Source organism: Carassius auratus, chromosome 17, assembly GCF_003368295.1.
Source record: "Carassius auratus strain Wakin chromosome 17, ASM336829v1, whole genome shotgun sequence".
NCBI lineage: Eukaryota > Metazoa > Chordata > Actinopteri > Cypriniformes > Cyprinidae > Carassius > Carassius auratus.
The window spans coordinates 16,889,674-16,909,645 of record NC_039259.1 but is presented as its reverse complement, the minus strand read 5'-3'; positions in this window follow the sequence as shown (position 1 = coordinate 16,909,645).

Sequence of the window (19,972 nt, the reverse complement as noted above, 5' to 3'; positions counted from 1 at the left end):
CTTTATATTTTGTGCAAAAGTGAGACTCCCCACCAAAAAAAAAAACAAAAAAAAACAATGATAGCGCATTTAAATAAAGATTAAGGGAAAACAGAGTCTTGTTTTTTCTGCTTTGTGTGCCTAAAAGATGGCTGTCTATGGGAAATTTGTGATGACCTGTGAAAGACTCTAGAGTCTTCTGTGTATTTATATAGCTTTGTCTGCTGTAAATGGATACTGTTGTCATAACCAAAACAATACAGATTATTCACAAATTTGTCCTCAGTAAGAACTGCACTGTTGTTTGAAACAGTATCTCTGAATTGCAGGGTTGCACATTAGAGGTTCAATGCAAATGCAGACACATCACTCTTACGCAAGTAAAAATAACCTTTCATTGGGGTGGGAGGGGCTCCTCATTGATGATTCATCATGGAATAACGAGGTGCCCTTTTTCTGCCTTCTTAAAAATGGGGCCATATGCCAAATCATGCAAAACATATGGAATTTCCATTAATACAGCCAACCTTTTCAGCTACAGCCTGCAAGATATTCATCAAAGAAAAGCCCAATAGCTTTAAACTTGTTTGGTTTGTGATGTGAAAAGCCAACACAGTAGAAGGGAACATCTTTTCAACATACTGTACAGACCAAGGTCAACTTATAGTGCATCCTGCCACTCTGCCAAAAAAGGCCAGAACACTAGATAGTGATCTTCCCAGGGGAGATCGACAAAAAGCACTTATATTCACTGAATGCTCGCTTCTAGCTTTAAAGCACGTTTCAACCCTTTTGTCCTTCGCAAACCTGTGGCCTATTTACTATTCACTCTTCATCAGACAAATGAGAACCGGTTCACTTTTGTCACATGAATCAATCAATAAATAAAAAAATCATATATTACTATTACTACTGATAATAATGATCAAATTACATAAATCAACTTTTTTAGGTCATCATTTAAATTAGCAATTAATATATAAATATCACAATTATTAATGATTATCTTAAGTTGAAGTTCAGGATTTTCCATTGTAAATTATTTCAACGTACCAATTAAAATGTAACTTGCATTAACACTGCAATTATTAATATGTTTTAAAAATACCATAAATGTGTAAAACATAATTATTATTACAATATTATTAGTAGTAGTAGGCAAGGCAAGTTTAATTTATATAGCACATTTCGTACACAATGGCAATTCAAAGTGCTTTACATAAAAGAAAGTAAAATAATCATGAAGAAAAATAATAACAAAAATAAAACAAGCAATTTTAAAACTATGAAAATGATAAAAAAAAATGTTTTACTTAAAACGAATTTAAAAACAGTTAGAAAATGATTTTACATTAAAAAAAAACTGTGAAAATACAGTGCAATCAGTTCGGACATTGCACAGTGCTCATTCAGTCAATGCACAGCTTAACAGTCACTTGACACTTGAGCGGGCTGTGTTCAACCAGCTTTCTATGTTCCTTGGACAGAACAACCTCCTGGACAGCAACCAATCTGGCTTCAAAAGTGGCCACTCAACTGAGACTGCTCTGCTCTCGGTTACTGAAGCCCTGCGACTAGCAAGAGCAGCTTCAAAATCCTCGGTACTCATCTTACTGGACCTGTCTGCTGCTTTTGACACTGTTAATCACAAGATTCTCCTGTCCACCCTCAGAAAGATGGGAATCTCTGGAACTGCTCTCCTGTGGGTTAAGTCCTACCTCTCTGACAGATCATTCAGTGTGTCTTGGAGGGGTGATGTTTCAAAGTCACACCACCTTGCTACTGGGGTTCCTCAAGGCTCAGTACTTGGACCACTTCTCTTCTCCATCTACATGACATCTTTAGGATCTGTCATTCAGAAGCATGGCTTTTCTTATCACTGCTATGCTGATGACACCCAACTCTACTTCTCATTCCAGCCTGATGACCCGACGGTAGCTGCTCGCATTTCAGCCTGTCTGAGTGACATTTCTAGCTGGATGAATGACCATCACCTTCAGCTTAACCTTACAAAGACTGAACTACTGGTGATTCCAGCTAACCAATTGATTCATCACAACTTCTCTATACAGCTAGGCTCGTCAACCATAACTCCTTCGAGGACAGCCAGAAACCTAGGAGTTGTGATGGATCATCAATTAAGCTTCACTGACCACATTGCTACAACGACCCGGTCCTGCAGGTTTGCCTTATACAACATTAGGAAGATTAGACCCTTCCTGTCAGAGCAAGCAACCCAACTTCTTGTCCAAGCTCTTGTTCTCTCTAGACTGGACTATTGTAATGCTCTCTTGGCGGGCCTTCCTGCATGTACTGTCAAGCCCCTGCAAATGATCCAGAATGCAGCAGCGAGGGTTGTCTTCAATGAGCCAAAAAAAGCTCATGTTACTCCTCTCCTCATCAGGTTACACTGGCTACCAGTAGCTGCTCGCATCAAATTCAAGGTACTGATGCTTGCCTACAAGACGACCACTGGCACGGCACCAACTTACCTAAACTCACTGGTTAAATCCTATGTGCCCTCAAGAAGGCCTTGTGGTGCCATCCCAAAGAAATTCAAAATCACTCTCACGGACCTTTTCCTGGACTGTGCCCAGCTGGTGGAATGACCTCCCAATCTCAATTCGTACAGCTGAGTCTTTACTCATTTTCAAGAAACATCTAAAAACTCATCTTTTTCGCCTGCACTTAACCTACTAACACCAGTACTTTTCCTTTTCTTCTCTCTTTTTTTCATTTAAAAAAAAAAAAATATATATATATATATATATACCTGGCTATGCGTTCTATACTAGACTAACTGAGACTTGTCATGGCACTTGTATTCTGTTGTTGTTCTCTTGTTGACCTGACTGCTTCTATTGTTCTCATTTGTAAGTCGCTTTGGATAAAAGCGTCTGCTAAATGATTAAATGTATGTATGTAATGTAAATGTAACAGATGGGTTTTAAGTCTAGATTTAAATGTGACTACTGTTTTAGCACATCTGATCTCTTCTGGAAGCTGATTCCAACTGTGGACAGCATAGTAACTAAAAGCAGAGTCCTTGGTATTTCTAACTGACTCGATCCTGGTGATCTGAGTGGTCTGTTAGGTGAGTGGTTAATAAATAAGTAAAAGTACTTTAAAATCAATCCTAAATGTAACTGGAAGCCAGTGTATGGACCTGAGGACTGGTGTGATATGCTCAGATTTTCTGGTTCTAGTCAGAATCCTGGCAGCAGCGTTCTGGTTCCAAATGCACTGACTTCAGTTTTTTCCTTGTTTAACCGAAAAAAGTTCTGGCACATCCAACTATTAATTTCATCAATGCATTGGCAGAGAGATACAATGGGGCTGTAGTCATTTGGAGATAAGGCTAGTTAAATGTGGGTATCATCAGCATAGCTGTGATAGGCAATTTGGTTCTTTCTCATTATTTGACTTAGTGGAAGCATATACAGGCTAAACAAGAGCAGTGCTAGAATTGAGCCTTGTGGGACTCCACATGTCATGGACATCCACTTAGACTTATGGTCTCCTAGACTCAAATAATAGACCTTTCCCTTCTAAGTATGACCTGAACCATTTGAGTACTATCCCAGAAAGCCCGACCCAGTTTTACAGTCTCTGTAGAAGTATGTTATGATCGACATATTAGTAGTAGTATATGAATTTTTAGGATATTCTAGTAAATCGTAATTTTAAATAGCAATTAATTGCTTACTTTAATATCCCATTATTAGGAGTGCATTGTGTCCAATGTAATCATACTATTGGTCAATGACTGTGCTTGTAGTGTCTAGTTCATTATACATGGCCTTCAAACTGAGGTAAGTCAATGGATAATGCATTACAATTAAAATGCAAGGCGTGAAATGCTCTGGCACAGAAGGACCTTTGAGTAACAACCTCACTGTAATTTTCGTTTAATTAGTCGAACACATCCTGGAGTCAAAAACCAGGATGACTAAACATTGAGAGTGCCTCTTGATGGAATTTTTCTGGCATGCGAAAGTCTGCCACGTTAATTCTTTCCACCCTTGGGCCATAAAGGGGTCATGTCCAGCTTCGGTTATTAGACGTGTTGAGATGCGGTTGCTTAAAGACATCTCAAGAAGACTGGATGCTCCAAAAAAAAAAAAAAAAAAAAAGAAATCTGACAAGAAAGAAACACACACACACACATAAGCAATGTGTGGCTAAAAGTTCTCATTAACGTATTAATTGAGAAAGTTAAGGGAATATGCCTCTTGTCAGGTTGTTATAAAACAGGACAAGACTCTAAGAAATGTCTGCAAGATGAAGAGCTGGTGAAATCTGCCCACATGAGGTGATATTACGAATCTTGGCAGCGGATCAATACATCCCTGGCTAGACCCTAGCCATCGAGATTTCAGTGTAACATCCACCCAGCAAAGGCCACTGTAATGAGCTGAGCCATCTATTGGGCTCCTCCAAATTACCCCGCTGAGGTTCGTCTGGGGAATTAAGCGGGAGACAGAAGATGCCCCAAGGCAGAATTATGCTCGTTGGAGCTCTCAATCACCACACATTACCATCTAATAACACAGCCTCTGTCTCCTGAGAACTACAGAAATGTGCCATTGCTCAGCAATTAAGCTCTGAGTTGTATGCGGTTGACACACAGCTTTTGTTTTTTCCCCCTATTTTGCCACCTCATTCCCAAGAGCCCCTTTTCCCCTCCGCTCCATGTTAAGACCACCTCTGGGTAGACTCTGAACGGGACGTCTTGGACCGTTGTGTTCTCCTAAAAAAATATATACTGTATATGTTGCACTTTTGACTCTTCACTTTACTTGCATCATTCTTCAGCATGCTGAGAAAGCATGAAGTTAGTTTGTAATATAGAAGAGCCTCTGAAGCCTCAGTTTTGCCCAGGAGGATGGTTTAAGATATCTTACTAATACAACAACGTCCCAAATATCTTTTTTGTTGTTGTTGTTTCCTTTATGCAACCACTGCACCCAAGCAAAAATGTGACATTCCAACTCATTTTTTCTCCAGTCATCCACTTCAAAACTCATATCGCTGCATAAAGAAAAACACAGGGTGACTGTGGAGAATTCATTTTAGCAAATGCTATTGAGCATACAACACCTAAGATGTGACCTTATCACCTACGGTCAATTGCACAAGACTTTTAACTGGCTAATGCATTGTTGATTTATACAGGGATTTCACGTTTGGCTGTTTGGATCAGTCGTGTGGGCATTCCTACTGCTGGATGCTCTAATGTTAATAGAAGCCTTCACATTTGATGCATTGCCGGTAAAAATGACATTTTGACAACAAAACTGCTAATAATGTACATTGTGTAAAGGAAAATGTCTGAATATAAATTGCAGCAGTGCATAAAGCATCATATCATGAAGAAGATGAATGCATGAGTCAAACTTGTTTAGAACGTCTACAATTTCTAACATGACATGCATGTTCTTATTATTAAATCTCTTTTTGTTGGCAAAAACAAATAACTCAATAGCAATATCACCCAGAGTCACATTACAGCGTGATCTCATTATTCCTAGGTATTTATACGTAACATTTACACATACATTTACACATACATACGTTTGGATATACACTGAAAATTTTGGCAACATTCAAAGCATACACCATTTTAGAGAGTTTAAATGGTATAATATCAATTAACCATCCAATCCAGTCCATCAGTTAATGTCTTGTGAAAAACCTGTTTGAAAAGCAGTTTGAACTCTCATTCTGACGGCACCCATTCACTGCAGAGGATCCACTGGTGAGCAAGTGATGTAATGCTATTTTGCTCCAAATCTGTCCTGATGAAGAAACGAACTCATCTACACCTTGGATAACCTGAGAGTGAGAACATTTTCAGCTAGCTGTCAAAATGGCAAGAGTGGACAGAGATGAGAACGATGTGTTCAGGAGGTTAAAAAAGGTAAAAGAAAATGAAACTGAAAAAAAGCACAAAATATTTTCAAGTCACAAGCAATTTTCTTGCCTGCAGAGTCTGTGGTTTGAGTTTTTTGTTCTATTATTCACAGACAGCCCAATCAGTACCAAAAGAGTTTATTAAAAACAGTTGAGAGAATCTTGACATCCATTTTAGACATCAAATGCCTTTTTATCTTCATAATGACCTTTTACTGTCTGTAATTGGCATAATTGCATACAAAACATTAAAACGGATTTGGAAAAATTCATGCTCCTTACTGACACTTGGCTTTTATCAGTAAATTAAAATGGAAAACCTATGCCATTATTGCACATGTCCAGGTTATCAGATCAGAGAGAACATATCGAGCAGGTGTAGAAATGAGTCAAGATGTCACCTTCCCACCTTCGTTCTGGAACGTCAATCCGACATCTAGCCAAGCCGCCTACGCTCCTAAGGTTAATGCAGCAGATACCTTTGTCACTACAGCTTATGTGAGATACGCTGTTCTTTTTTAAAATAAAGGTTGGAGTTGTTGTTATATTTCTGGAATTAGTCAGACATTCTGTAAGAATAAAATGACTATTTTTATTATTCTGGCTTGTGCTGGAATTTCTAGTCAACAAACTGTAGAAGGAAGAAGAATAAAAAAGTATTTTATTTATCTACAGATAAAGCGGACACTGTTGAACAGAAGCAGCCTTTTCTTTTTGCCATTCTTTATGTCCCGATGGAATATTGCGGTTTTTAAACCCTCAGGCAATGCTCCAGTATGTTGACCTCATCCATATCTGTTACTTCTGTAGTGAAGCTGGGTGCAGGACGTAGTCAGCGATAAGAGTTTCATTCTGCCTCACTCGATCACACTTCTGAAGCTCCTATTTTGATTTATGCTTTCATGCATCCTAGAATTTATTTAAGGAACTTTTTTTTTAAGTATTCACAAAGCTGTGGTGTTGTTGCTCACATATTGATTGTCCAAGATGCCCTGGGGCACCTTGAGAGAATTTAAAACAAGAAAATAGCTCAGGTGGAGAAAACTAGTTTATCCAAGTTTCTTTTAGAAAGGGAGACCGACTGGATTTGCATGCATTGAAATTCTGCTGTATATGCAAAAAAACAGGAAGTACAAAATTAAAAGTGAGACTGTAAAGATTTTTGTACAAAAACTCTGCAACCCACATAAACAACACTCAAACAGAAGTCAGCTGGATGTCACCACGCAGAACTCATCAAAAAAAAAAAAAAACGGTAAGCTGTCCATCTCTTTAACATCTTAATTATTTCTCCTAGACACCATTGCAACGGAATCAAGAAAACAGAGAATTTGGTTGGAAGTCTCCTGCTTTTCACAGAGAAAAAATATCCCTGTAGTCTCACACATTTCCTTCAAAATAGGTTTCAGAAATGTCACAAACTGTGCTTGGATGCCAAAGTCTGCAATCAGTAGCCACATGTTAAAATAAACTCAAACATTTCTGATTTAATTCTACCATGACCAAGCTGTCTGAGTTTTGTCATCCAAATATTCCTCAAATTGAGCAGGAACTAATTTTTGCATTTTATGAACACACACACTTTAAAATGTATACAGTTTATGCCTAAAAAATTTGAAATCATAAACCATTAAAATCAGATGACTTAAATGCTACGAATACCTTACATCAAAAAGACATGATCTTTGGAGGAATAAAAACAGCACATCTAATGCACTGTAGGATTCATTAGCTTAATCCAGGATTATTGTGCCTGTTTTGATGGTTAATCAGGCATTGGTTTATGCCATGGTGACATGGGTTTGCATAATACTTCAGACTTAACAAAGGAAGGAGGAATTGAATTATCCCCAATGAAAAAAGGCTGAAACCACATAAGAGCCATTCTCTGGTGTTTCTCTCAGCTATATCAGATGTAAGAGCTACTGTATAATACAACTGAAGTTCTCTTTCTTAATGACACGTACCCTTATCAAAATTCATTCATTACACATGATTAAAACACTGATCCTCTCATCCTTATTAAGATCTTAATTTGTTCGGCATGTTGAACATCTCTATTCTTTCTCGTAAAATCTAGCTTCATTACTCAGAGAAGTCAGAGCGTTAAGTGTCTACGGCTATACTAACACATTAACAATCAGCCGTGAACCATGGCTGCTTTATAATGGCAATAAAATGTGTACATTTATAAAATAGAGTGAGGACCAGAGCAATTTATGATCCATTTATGTCATGATCTCACATCATCCTTACAGCATATATATGTTGTGTGCATTCCTGCTTCACTTACCTGTGAAATATTCATGTAATGAAATATGTATGCATTTATTTATTTATCTGAATGCTGCTATGCTACTGCTATTATCTAATACAAATAGTGCTTTGCAAACCAAGTTTGTTCTAAAATCGAAAGTTGTGCGTTTAATCAAATCTACATTGCTTTTAGTCGAAATTCATCTATAATTTGGCAAATGCCAGCCAAATTGGAAAAATGCCAACATCTAGTTTTGCATTTATGAATATTGAGCTGCCTAATATAATATTTCAACGTATTTGGCACAGTGTTTGTTTATCAAATCAAGATTTCCATCACATATTTGTAACTTTTGTACAACGAACAGCTCTTAAACCGTGTTGGATCACATTTTATCAGCGTCAGATGTAAAATCCGGGTCCTGAAGCGAAAACCAGTCGAGAAGCAGGGAGTATATATGTATATCATTTAATAAAATCCTTTGCAGTGCATAATCTGAGGTTTTGCATGGTGTAAGAAATGGCTTTCATCCTCAGCATATTTTATTTTTCACTACAAATTACTGTAATATGTTTATGGCAGACAAGTCATTTGCACACATAACAGAGAGGATGCCGGGAAGATTAATACCCCACTTTATTTTAAGTGAAAATGCTTATTACCACAGAGACTGCCTGGGGAGAAACAGATACTCATCTTTCATTAAAACATCCACTGCTAAATGCACTCGGCCTACAGCTTTGCACAACAACTATGGACCTGAAAACACGCTGGCTGTTGCTTTCTGAATGCGATCGATGAGATTATCCAGTTCAGTCCAAATGAACGAAGCAATGACCAATGATAGCTGGCTTGCAAAACATAAGATCTGCTGCCTTAAAGGTATAGGGTTCCCAAAATGAAAAATTGCTGAAAACTGCCATCCAAGATGTAGAGCGGTTTGTTTCTTCATCAGAACAGACTTGGAGGAATTTAGAATTTACTTACTTACCTCTGCAGTGAATGGGTACCGTCAGAATGACAGTTCAAACATCTGATAAAAAACATTACAATAATCCACAAATCAAAGCAATAAACAAATTGATTACTGAGATATGGTTTTAACTTCCAAACAGCAAAAATATGAGTTCCATATTAAAAAATTTTGCTTTATCCATTAAAAAAAAAGTCAAGATCTCAGCTCAAGCACTGCTTACAAGCAAAGTGTGTAGATTACTTGTGGATTATTGTGATGTTATTATCATATGTTTGGACTCTCATACTGACGGTACCCATTCACTGCTGAGGATCCACTGGTGAGTGATGTAACGATACATTTCTGTCCTGACGAAGAAATAATACTAAACTACATCTTGAATGGCCTGAAGGTAAGTGAATTTAAAGCAAATATTCTCAATTTGGGGTGAATTATTCCTTTAATTAATTATTTGAGATCAGGATAATTAAAAAAAGTGATGGATCAGACCACAATACAATAATTTGGTATAGAGTAGCTTATAAAAAATATATAATCTAAAGTCCAGATGAATGCATCTTAAGCCAAAAACGTGGATTTAGTTTGAATAAGCCTGTTAGTTATACATCAAATTATGAGGTTGAGGTTAGAGATGTTCCGATACCCTTTTTCTCTTCCCGATACCGATTCCGATACCTGGGCTCAGGGTATCGGCCGATACCGAGTACTGATCCGATACCTGGGTGTATATCTGTATATACAGCTGTATATACTACTAGCCCTGTGTAAATTGCTAGAATTTTTTTATGGTGTGCTTCAGACAGATCCCTCAATAAAACATGAACAAATACATGGTGAACTACTGTATTTATTACAGTATTTTTATTATCTAACATGAATTTGACAGTATTATTTATTTTCTTATGCAAAAAAGAACTTCAAATGCAGCCAAAAATCTAACACCGCAAACTAAAAAAGGTATTTAAGTTTTACAATATAACTGTATAAAAAAACTGCAACAAAAAAGATCTATTAATCAGATAATCTCTTTACAACAAAACAAGTAAAAAACAAGCAACCATCTAGGCATAATTATTATTATTATAGAGACGTATTATTATTACTGTAGGCTACAACAGTAGCTTTATATATTGTCAATTTACTCATGTAAACCAAACATTTATTTTAATGGGCTGCCATGAAGATCTTTGAGTGTCTGTGTTTATGATATGACAGTATTCTCAAATGAAACGGTAAATTCTCATGAAGTGACGGTTTATGCGTTCGTGTCCTCATGACACACAGCAGAGACTACAAAACAGCGAGCTCTCGCGCATCTGTGCCAGTCACCCACAGAGATGTAGATTTTGCGGGAGTAATATTTAAATAGTATTTTGCAGTTTAATATTCACAGACACTAGTATATATTCGGCTACTGTCTGGAGCCCTGCGCTTTGACTTACACGGAAGCGACTGAACGCAGCTGCCGGTACTGAATATACTCGAGAGTCTGTAACTACCGGTACTACAGAGACATACTGCTAACCACTGATCTATAATATAGTAGCGGCTTCACTGTGTTTTGGCAGTTTAGAATGTGATGAGTGATCCAGTCATATATAGATAAGGGCTGCTAACGCGTTTTCATTTCTTCTTCGCTGCTCTAAACAGGGGTTGCTTGTGGCAACACAGCACAACTTCCTGTGTTTTCAATGCATTTTGAGCAGCGAAGAAGAACCGTGCAGCGGTTAGGCAAAGCTTGCGGTCATAACTAGGTCTTTTTTAAGAAAATGGTATCGGATCGGTATATGGGTTCATGTACTCGCCGATGCCGATGCCAGAATTTGTTGTGGTATCGGAGATATTTCCGATACTAGTATCGGAATCGGAACAACTCTAGTTGAGGTGAGGTCAAACAAGCCTGATCACTCTGTATGCATACACCAAAAGTGTTAACTTCGCAAGCTAGTCAAAAAAGAACACAATCCCATGAGTGAAGCAATGTTTTAATCTCTCAATGACCTCTGATAATAAATGCTGATTTACAAGTCAAAAAAAGGGCTCACTTTTACCCTTACATAACTCCTCTCAAGTGCACCAAGTCATACGGAGATGTCTCTTCTGGCAGACAAAATGCTCAGTTTTAATTAGTAACAGATATCACCCCCACAAATACCCAGCATTCCAATTTTCCACAAGAGTGTTTCTCTATCAGCAAAAACGGCCTTTGCTCAGACAGAAAGAGCTGCAGGAGATTGCTCAGTATATGTATCAGAACATCGGTTCCCAGGACTTCAAATAAAATGGTAAATGTAATGAAAGGGAAACTATTTCAGTACATTAAACCTAGATTGTCTCTTTTATGCTAGTAAAGCAGACTAACACAATCTACAGATGTTAAATCATACATGTTTAGGTGTATATGCTACTCTGATGCCTACATATATTCCTTCTGAACTATTTGATTGCGTTAGCGGTTTTCAAAAGGAAGGAAAAACATTTAATTTGCATTTGCTAGCTGCAAAACGTAATACATTGGAAGGAAAAGCGTTTTATCATCTAGTACCCTTTTTTTTTTTTTTTTTGACTATCAAGTCAGAATGAAGTACAGGAATAAAATAAACAAATGCTGTAGGCAAATTTGCTGTAGATGAAAAAAAAAATGCTGCTGTATTCCTAAAGTCATTTGTAGTGCATGAAGCCTGCTTATGTTTATTCAACATGAAAATGTTCCAAAAAATTTTATTTTTTTATTTTATTCTTTTATTTCATTTTTTTACAGTTGCCATGTAAGGCTGCTTCTTAACCTGCAACAGGAAACAAAAAAAAATGATATTCTAGTCTACTCTTATACAATAACTACATTAACTTTTAATGGATATACAATTAAGAATACAATATTTACATTCTGTTCCTGCACAGCACAAATTTTTGTCCAATCAAATGCACTCTAGAATATTCCATCCTCTAATACCAACATCAACTGACTAGCAAGTAGCAAATCCTGTTTTGTGTCTGATGAAACTATATGCAATTTAAAATGAAATGGTTTGTCAAGCCATTTCATTCGCTCTGAACTATACTCCATCTTCAGTTACTGTAATTTAAAAACACTGTTGTATGCTATTGTTTGCATGTTTGTTCATTTTATTTTTCTCTGATCACGTGTAGATGAGTTATGTCGACAGTCAATACTTTTAGCAAGATAAATGACAGTAGTTTTAAAATTGCCCAACAAGCCAATGTGATAATATTGTTTCTGTAGCGGCATTGATTCATCAGCCTGTCTCACACTGATCTGTAATGCAATTGAAAGCAAGCAGCTCGGATGATTTGACCTCATCAACAGCTCTGCTCATTGTAGGGGATGCATTAAGCTCAATACTGTTATGATCTCACAGCGTCATACTGAATCAGTAATACAGCTCTGCAAGAACCTGCGTTTAAACTCTTAAACAGATCCAATGTTCAAGCTGGAAAGGAGGATTGGAACAGTTTTACATTGTGACAAAAATCATAAAGGTAAAAAAAGTTCTTCATAATTTCATAATAGATAAAGAACAGTCTCCCTATACCTTTAAAAAAATAAACAAACAAAAAATACTTAAATCTCTCAGGACATTTAATGTAACTTACAGTAAAATACTATTAAATGTACAGTTTTGGAAATAAAAACAAGTCACCTTATAATTTACTATGGAAAAATTCTTGATTAAATATTAAATTAAACAAAATTAGAAACACTGTCAATATGAATACACGCATAATGTCACGGATACCATTGCGTGTGTTTTCCTTGTGCATTTGCATACACATTAAATGTCTTTCTCAAATCTTATTCTTGCTGCACAGCATGCGGCGTCACATTGTTTCCTGTTTATTTGTTTTTGTTATTTTCAATTATTGCGGATGAATGACACATCCGTGTAAACTGCCAATCATACATCAGTTGTAATCGTCCTTGTCATAAGCACGGTTCAGCGATGTCAATCAAATTCTCATTTCCTGGTGTTACCGTGACAAAATGTGTGTATGACTGAGAGGTCTGATTCTCGGCAGACTCCAGCCCTACAATGAAGAAACCACTTCTGACCTGATATCCACAGACTCTTCTGTCCCCTTCAACGCCTGACAGATAATATTTCATCATTTTTCTAGATACGGAGTACGGTGAGACTTTATGTCCAGGGGCACATTGTATGTTTACACCCCCAGGTTGAGGTTGAATAGTGTCTGTGCTGCTCTGACACTGGCCATATGTACACTTTTAGACGCTGGTCTCCCTAAGGCATCATCTGCCTCGTTTCCTGAAGCACTTTACAACAAAAATAAGAGGAAATCGAATGGAAGTTTGGTGTTTTTGGCTGCCTCCTGTGGTGCCGAGCCACTGTTTATTTCTCAATGTCTTAGCAAAACAGCCTCGTCAAGCAGCAATCTCAACAACCCTATGATGTAAAGGTTAGGAAATGCCCAGCGTGCCCGTCAATAGTTTGCGCTGATACACACTGCAAAAAATGTTATGAACAAAAATGCTGTGGTAAAAACCTGTAGGTAGTTTACAGTAAGCTATATATACGGTAGAGATTAAATGTAAATTTACATAACACCTTTTGATTCTCAATATAACAAGTCATCTTAGAATTGACAATAAAGTCAAATGTGACACTTCACTTTTGGTTTTTCATTGAAATAACAGGTTCATATTATTTATTCATTAAAGGGATAGTTCACTCAAAAATGAAAATTCTGTAATTTAGTACCAAACCTCATGTCGTTCCAAACCCAAGAGACCTTTGTTCATTATCGGAACACAAATTATCATATGATAATGTGTCATATGAGTTACCATGAGGGTGTTTTGTATTTGTCTGCATGACACTACACTTTCTATGTAGTAGAATTTACTTTGGAATAACATCTATATACTGTTTGTATATGTGGAATAGCTACTTTTTATAACCATACACCATATAAAATGTAAATATCCGTACAAGTCTGGTTTATTGTACGCTTAACCTTTAATGTAAAAGACACGTATACGTAAATGTCACAGTGTCTGGTCTATGTATCCCTTGGTGTCTCACTTCCCCATATCATCACACCACTTCAGTACTGCATTTCACACTAAGCTTTATCTGAACTAATCACTTCATTGCACACAGCTGTTCCCACTCACATTGTTTGCACCTGTCTATATATACCCTGTTTGTTTCTGTCATTGTCATGGAGTCCATGATTTATGTCACCCTGTTTTTTCGTGTTCCCTGGTGTTTGTCTTGTTTCTTGTTTTGGACTGCTTTTCTGGATTTTGAACTGATTTGGATTTCTGGATTACCCAAATAATATACTGCTTTTGGATCTTCTCGTTTGTGTGCATTTCGTGACAGTAAATGCACACGTTGTTCTTTACAGTTGCTTGCATTTTTGCTGTATTTTTATTTATATGTACAGGTAACCACAGCGGCCAATTTTATTCTGTTTAAACAGAAGATTTGTTTTAAGTAATGTATTTGTTTATTTATGTGAAACTTGGTCCAGCATTTTTTTTTGTTTTTTGTAAGCTACAACTGTTTAAAAAGGTAAAATGTACAGACTTCAGTAAGGATGCTAGCATTCTTTGCTGTGTTTTACAGTATATTTGCTTATCTCTTCTTAACTTCTTAACTATTATTTTATTTTAAAACCAAACCTCACTGCTCAAAAAAAAAAAAAAGAGAGAGAGTGAAAGAGAGGATTTACAGCTTGCATTTCTCCTTACATGCAGGTCAATACATCTCCTTTGGATTCACGACATGCTAAGGTCACAAGGGAGCACAGATAAGCATATAGATTATTGTTAAATAGGAAATGCCAATACAAGGCCATGCCAAGCCATGCTGTTTTCTTTTAATGATCCTCTTTGAGATCCTAAAGGGCCGATAAATGACTGGTGATGGCTGGTTAATCCTGTCTATAGTAAACACTCCAGCGTGGCCAGGTCTTATGCTCATCTCTCTTTATCCAGGTTTCATAATTTATTGATAGAAAAACTTGCATTCGTTTTCCATAATCCATCTGTAAATTGGAAGTCTGCCTCTCATAAAACGATCTGTTGATAAAAATATGTATTGCATTCTGTGCTGTGCATTCAAGCGTTACATATGGGAGTTTTACTCTCTGAGTTTAATCTGAAATACTGATGTAATGATTATTATTTATACCGTATGGAATTTTAATGGTACATTACAAAATATATACGTTCTAGAATACTTTGAAAGATGAGACAGGTAAAAGCTGCTACCTGTTTAAAGGCCAAAAGTGCTTTAAAATATACATAATTTCATATTTCCCTCCAAAATTAAAATTCTTCGATATTCATGGCATGCTTATATACTCGCATTGGGTTATAAAATGATTTATGTAATCATGATCATTGAGGGATATTCTGATGGAATATCCCTTTTGGCAGAAGGCTGGAGGTGGAAATTTAAGTTTAAGCAATTTTCTGAGGAAAATGATCCATCACATATCATGTCTTCGCAAAAGCAAAACTAGGCAATGCCATCCAAAAGTCTGAAAATAAATTATTTTGAAAATATGTGCCAATTATGATTATGTTAATTTAACAAAGATTACAAATTTTCCCACATATTGGGACAAATCACAGATTTTTCATGTGAAAATTTAGCTTTGCCATCACATAAATAAATAAAAAATGTAAATATATTAAAATACAAAACTAAAAATAATATTTCAAAATTTTACTGTTTTTGAGCAAATAAATTCAGCCTTGGTGAGCTGGAAAAACCAAACCAAACAAAAAACGTATTCAACCTTAGTTAAAGAAACTTCCTGAAAATAGTTAAGGCTACATTTCATAAATGTTAGGGCTTTTTGTTACTATTTTATTGGGGCAAATTGTCACAGATGTCATTTCATTTTATACAAATGTAATTTTATAGAAAGTGTCTCAACCGAGTTATATTCTATAATTGTCTGTTTAATGGTTGTTTCCATTGTCCACACAACTGCAATAGCCTTTGAAGTAAAAATCTACAGAGAAATGTACTTGGTTCAACAAAATAGTTCGATAAACAAATAAATGACTAAATCAGAGTCAATGTTGGCGCTAACTTAATCTTAGCACCTTAATGAATGGCTTTTATAAAGGTTAGTTTTCAAAACAATAAACAAGATGTCTCCCAAAAAGAATTAACTAAGGTTTTCAAGCACACAGAGTAAAAAAAATAATAATAATAAAAATAAATTGAGTGGCAATGAGTGAAAAGAGGAAGTGAGGTTTGTGGTTGAATTGTGCCTCCAGAGCCATAAACACTCAAGGTTGTTGGCCTTACATAGAAATGAATGCAGTCAGGTCCACTTCACTAATGAAAGAAGTCATGACTATTCTTCAGTGAAATACATAAACACACACACAGCAGCCGCACACATGTACACACCCCACACAAAAACTCACATAAACACCAGAAGCTATCAAATTAATTTCCGAAGCAGTGCAGTTTAAATCGGAATCTCTTCTGCAGCCCTGACCCGCTGCCAATGTATATTTAATCAAGATGAATGACCTTTTTTGCAGTCTTTGTGTTTTCCGCAGCCCGACCAATGAAATGCATGGCCTACGCTTTAAGTGATTGCTTCTGGAAGGCAAGGGAGCGGATTCATTCATTTCAGGACACTGAAATGTTTTCACAAACACGGATACAATGTCGTGGTAAGAAGATTATCGCAGTAACCATTTGAACCATGATGTAAAGAAGGTTGGGACATGTCTGAGGAATCTTCTGTCTGGCATATTTCAAACCTCCCCCAGTCTTAAAGAAACTAAATGACACAGAACAACATCAGTATATAGCTTGGCGTCTATGCATGATGTAACTTGTTTGCTTGAACATTATGTAAGGACTCCTCCAATTCACGTCAGGGTTCTGATGACACTGTCAATGTTCATTTTGTGATAATGACCAGCTTACAGTATATTATCCAGCATTATTACACAGCCAAAATGCACAAAACAACCATTCTAGCAACACAACAAACAAGTATTTTATAAATAAATAAATAAATAAATATTTCGAAAATTTTCATTCAAAATACTAGCCAAAAATTGAAATTATAATAAAATAACAATAATGACTTGTATTCACCTGATGTCATAATTCTCAACTCATAAATATGAACTTCCCAGGACAACCTGAACACACCATGATATACAGTATGTACAATGTTACCATGGATGACTGTAAATATTAGGAAATACTGCTGAACGCTGCCATTGGCCAATCAGAATCAAGAATACCAGTTCTTAAACAATCCAAGAAAAGCATACAGCACACCTCTTGCAATCCTCTCTGCATCCAACCATCCATTCTAAAGATATTCCAGTCACATTGTATGCTCTGTAGGGAAAACAAGAGGTACATGACCAGATCCCTGAACCAAGTCAAAGGCTCTTGTATGGACTCCTATGCACTTCCTATAGTCTCCCAATACAATGTCATTTAACAACAAGTCAAACAGATTACTCATATGCATATACTGTAATAAAAATATAGGAGGGAGTCTGTATGACATCTGTATCCATAGCATTTTGCTATTGTCCACATTCAATTGTGCTCAGAGTCAAGGAAAAAGATAAGGGTCGGTCTTTCAGAGCTGTATCCATGTAGGAGTACAGAAAGGTGACAACCCAAAGGACAAAATGTGCTAGGAATACATAACCCACATAAACAGAGAATAAAAAAGACAAATAAGCGGCAATGTGAGCACAGAAAAGATGTCAGACTGACATTAAAACATTTATTCATATTTCGAGTGGCCTCTCTCTCTCTCATACACACACCTCACATTTCTTGCATACAGGGTCAGGCAATAAACTGTTGACCAACTGTATAATGCATCAATGTCTGACTTGAAATGGTCAAAGAGATCAAGTCGGCTCTCTCTGGAAGAAAGAATAACCTGCTTTCTTCTGCAACCGTGTTGCCATTAACATTTGAAAAGGGCACACAGAAAGAATAAAACACACACACACACAAAAAAAAGAAGAATGGATGCAAGCGAGGTCACAGCGGTGATTTAAGAGCCACATACACTTTCATGCTGCTAAAATTACATGGCAGAGGCTTTTTATTTTTGCACTATGATGTCAAATAGATGAGACATAAACAGACGCCCTCTAAAACCCCCTCACCTCGCCAAGGTAACCTGCTGAAATAATATAGTTATTAACACCCAACAAATCTGAGGTTCAGTGTTGTCCTGGGAAATTCTGAATGCATGTGAATGAACAAAATGTAGAGTACGAATTTCACTGCATTAGATAAAACATCAAACCAAGTGGAATCTGCAAACATTTGAGGCTAGAGGATTTTCCAATTATTTATTAATAATTCTGTTTATTTATTACTTGCTTGAAAAGTGTGCTGAAATGAATATATTAACACATCATGATGTGATATATGATATGATTTGATATAACTGAATGGCATTTATGCAATGTAAAAATGCTGCGGTCAAAAAAGCATATAAGATAACAAGTTATACAATAAATAATAAAATAATAAGCTATTTATAGAACTAATGCTACCTTTGAAAATATCTCTTGCGATTATTTCTGATCTAGAAGTGTTTTATTGTGGTCTTGTGTCATAATTCAAAGCATTTGTTCTCTGACCACTGAGGTTCATTGTATGCACTTAACAAATCATCACAGTATAATTATGCTTTCCCTTTGCTTATGCAACATACGTTTTTGTCCTCTTCTTCCAGATATTCCCAGCACGATAAATTGTCTGAGCAATTAAAGGAAACCCTGATGCAATTAGAGAGCTTGATCCCAATCTCTGATCATAAAAATGAGTCTGTATACCCTCAGTTACAGTGCTTGTAAAAGGACAAAAAAAAAAAAAAAGGAAAATATTAATTTTGAGTCTCTTCTGCCCTCCTGTGGTCAGATGCTGCGTTGGATTTATTAACTTGATCTGAAAGAAGTCTTTTTTTATATATATAAAAAGTCATAAAAAATGTGTTTAAGAATACATATACCCTCCAGATTACCTATATCTATATTATCTATAAAACAGATGCAATATTTAAAAGGTAGCATAAACAGTATTTTAGTACTGCACTCAATAATAAAGCCTACTGTTTATCAATAAAATATATATACTAAACTATGTTTTATAACAACAACGAAAAAACATTTAAATTGCTAGTCATTTTCCTACCTAAAAATAAATAAAATAGCTATTCTCTAAAAAATAAAACTCTGATATTGTGCAGCTATTTTCCTTCCTACAATGTTATCAGATAGGAGCTTATATTTCTAAGATATCAAACCATCAATCAATAAACCAAAATCCTATCTCTGATGACCTTGCTGTTCCTTCCCCCAGAGCAGACTGATAAATGAGGTACAGATTGTAGAAGTTAAAAAATCAAATAGAAGTAATCAATGTATGCATCCAATTGTATTATAAGCCTCCACAGGAGAGCGGTGTAAATAAAGTAGTCTGTAAAGCTGACTTGACAGCTCCACAAATCTAAAAAAAAAAAAAAAAAAAAAGAAAAAAAAAAAAATTCATACCAACTATGAGAAATCCCTTCACATCTAAATCGCAATGGAAACGTAGACTGAAAAATGAAATAGGTTATGAAAGATGACATGTTCTGTGTGGATACTATCAAAGAAAGAAACTGAATATCAAATTTAGCCAATGCTTTTCTCCTCTGAAATTGTTTCCAAAAAATTGCACATGGCTCCATCACAATGCCGGAGAAAATGATGCCTTTAACAATGGCCTACAGTAAAAACTTGTTTTCACAGATACCCCTCAAGTCACAAGAAGGACGTTTATATGGTGGAAAGG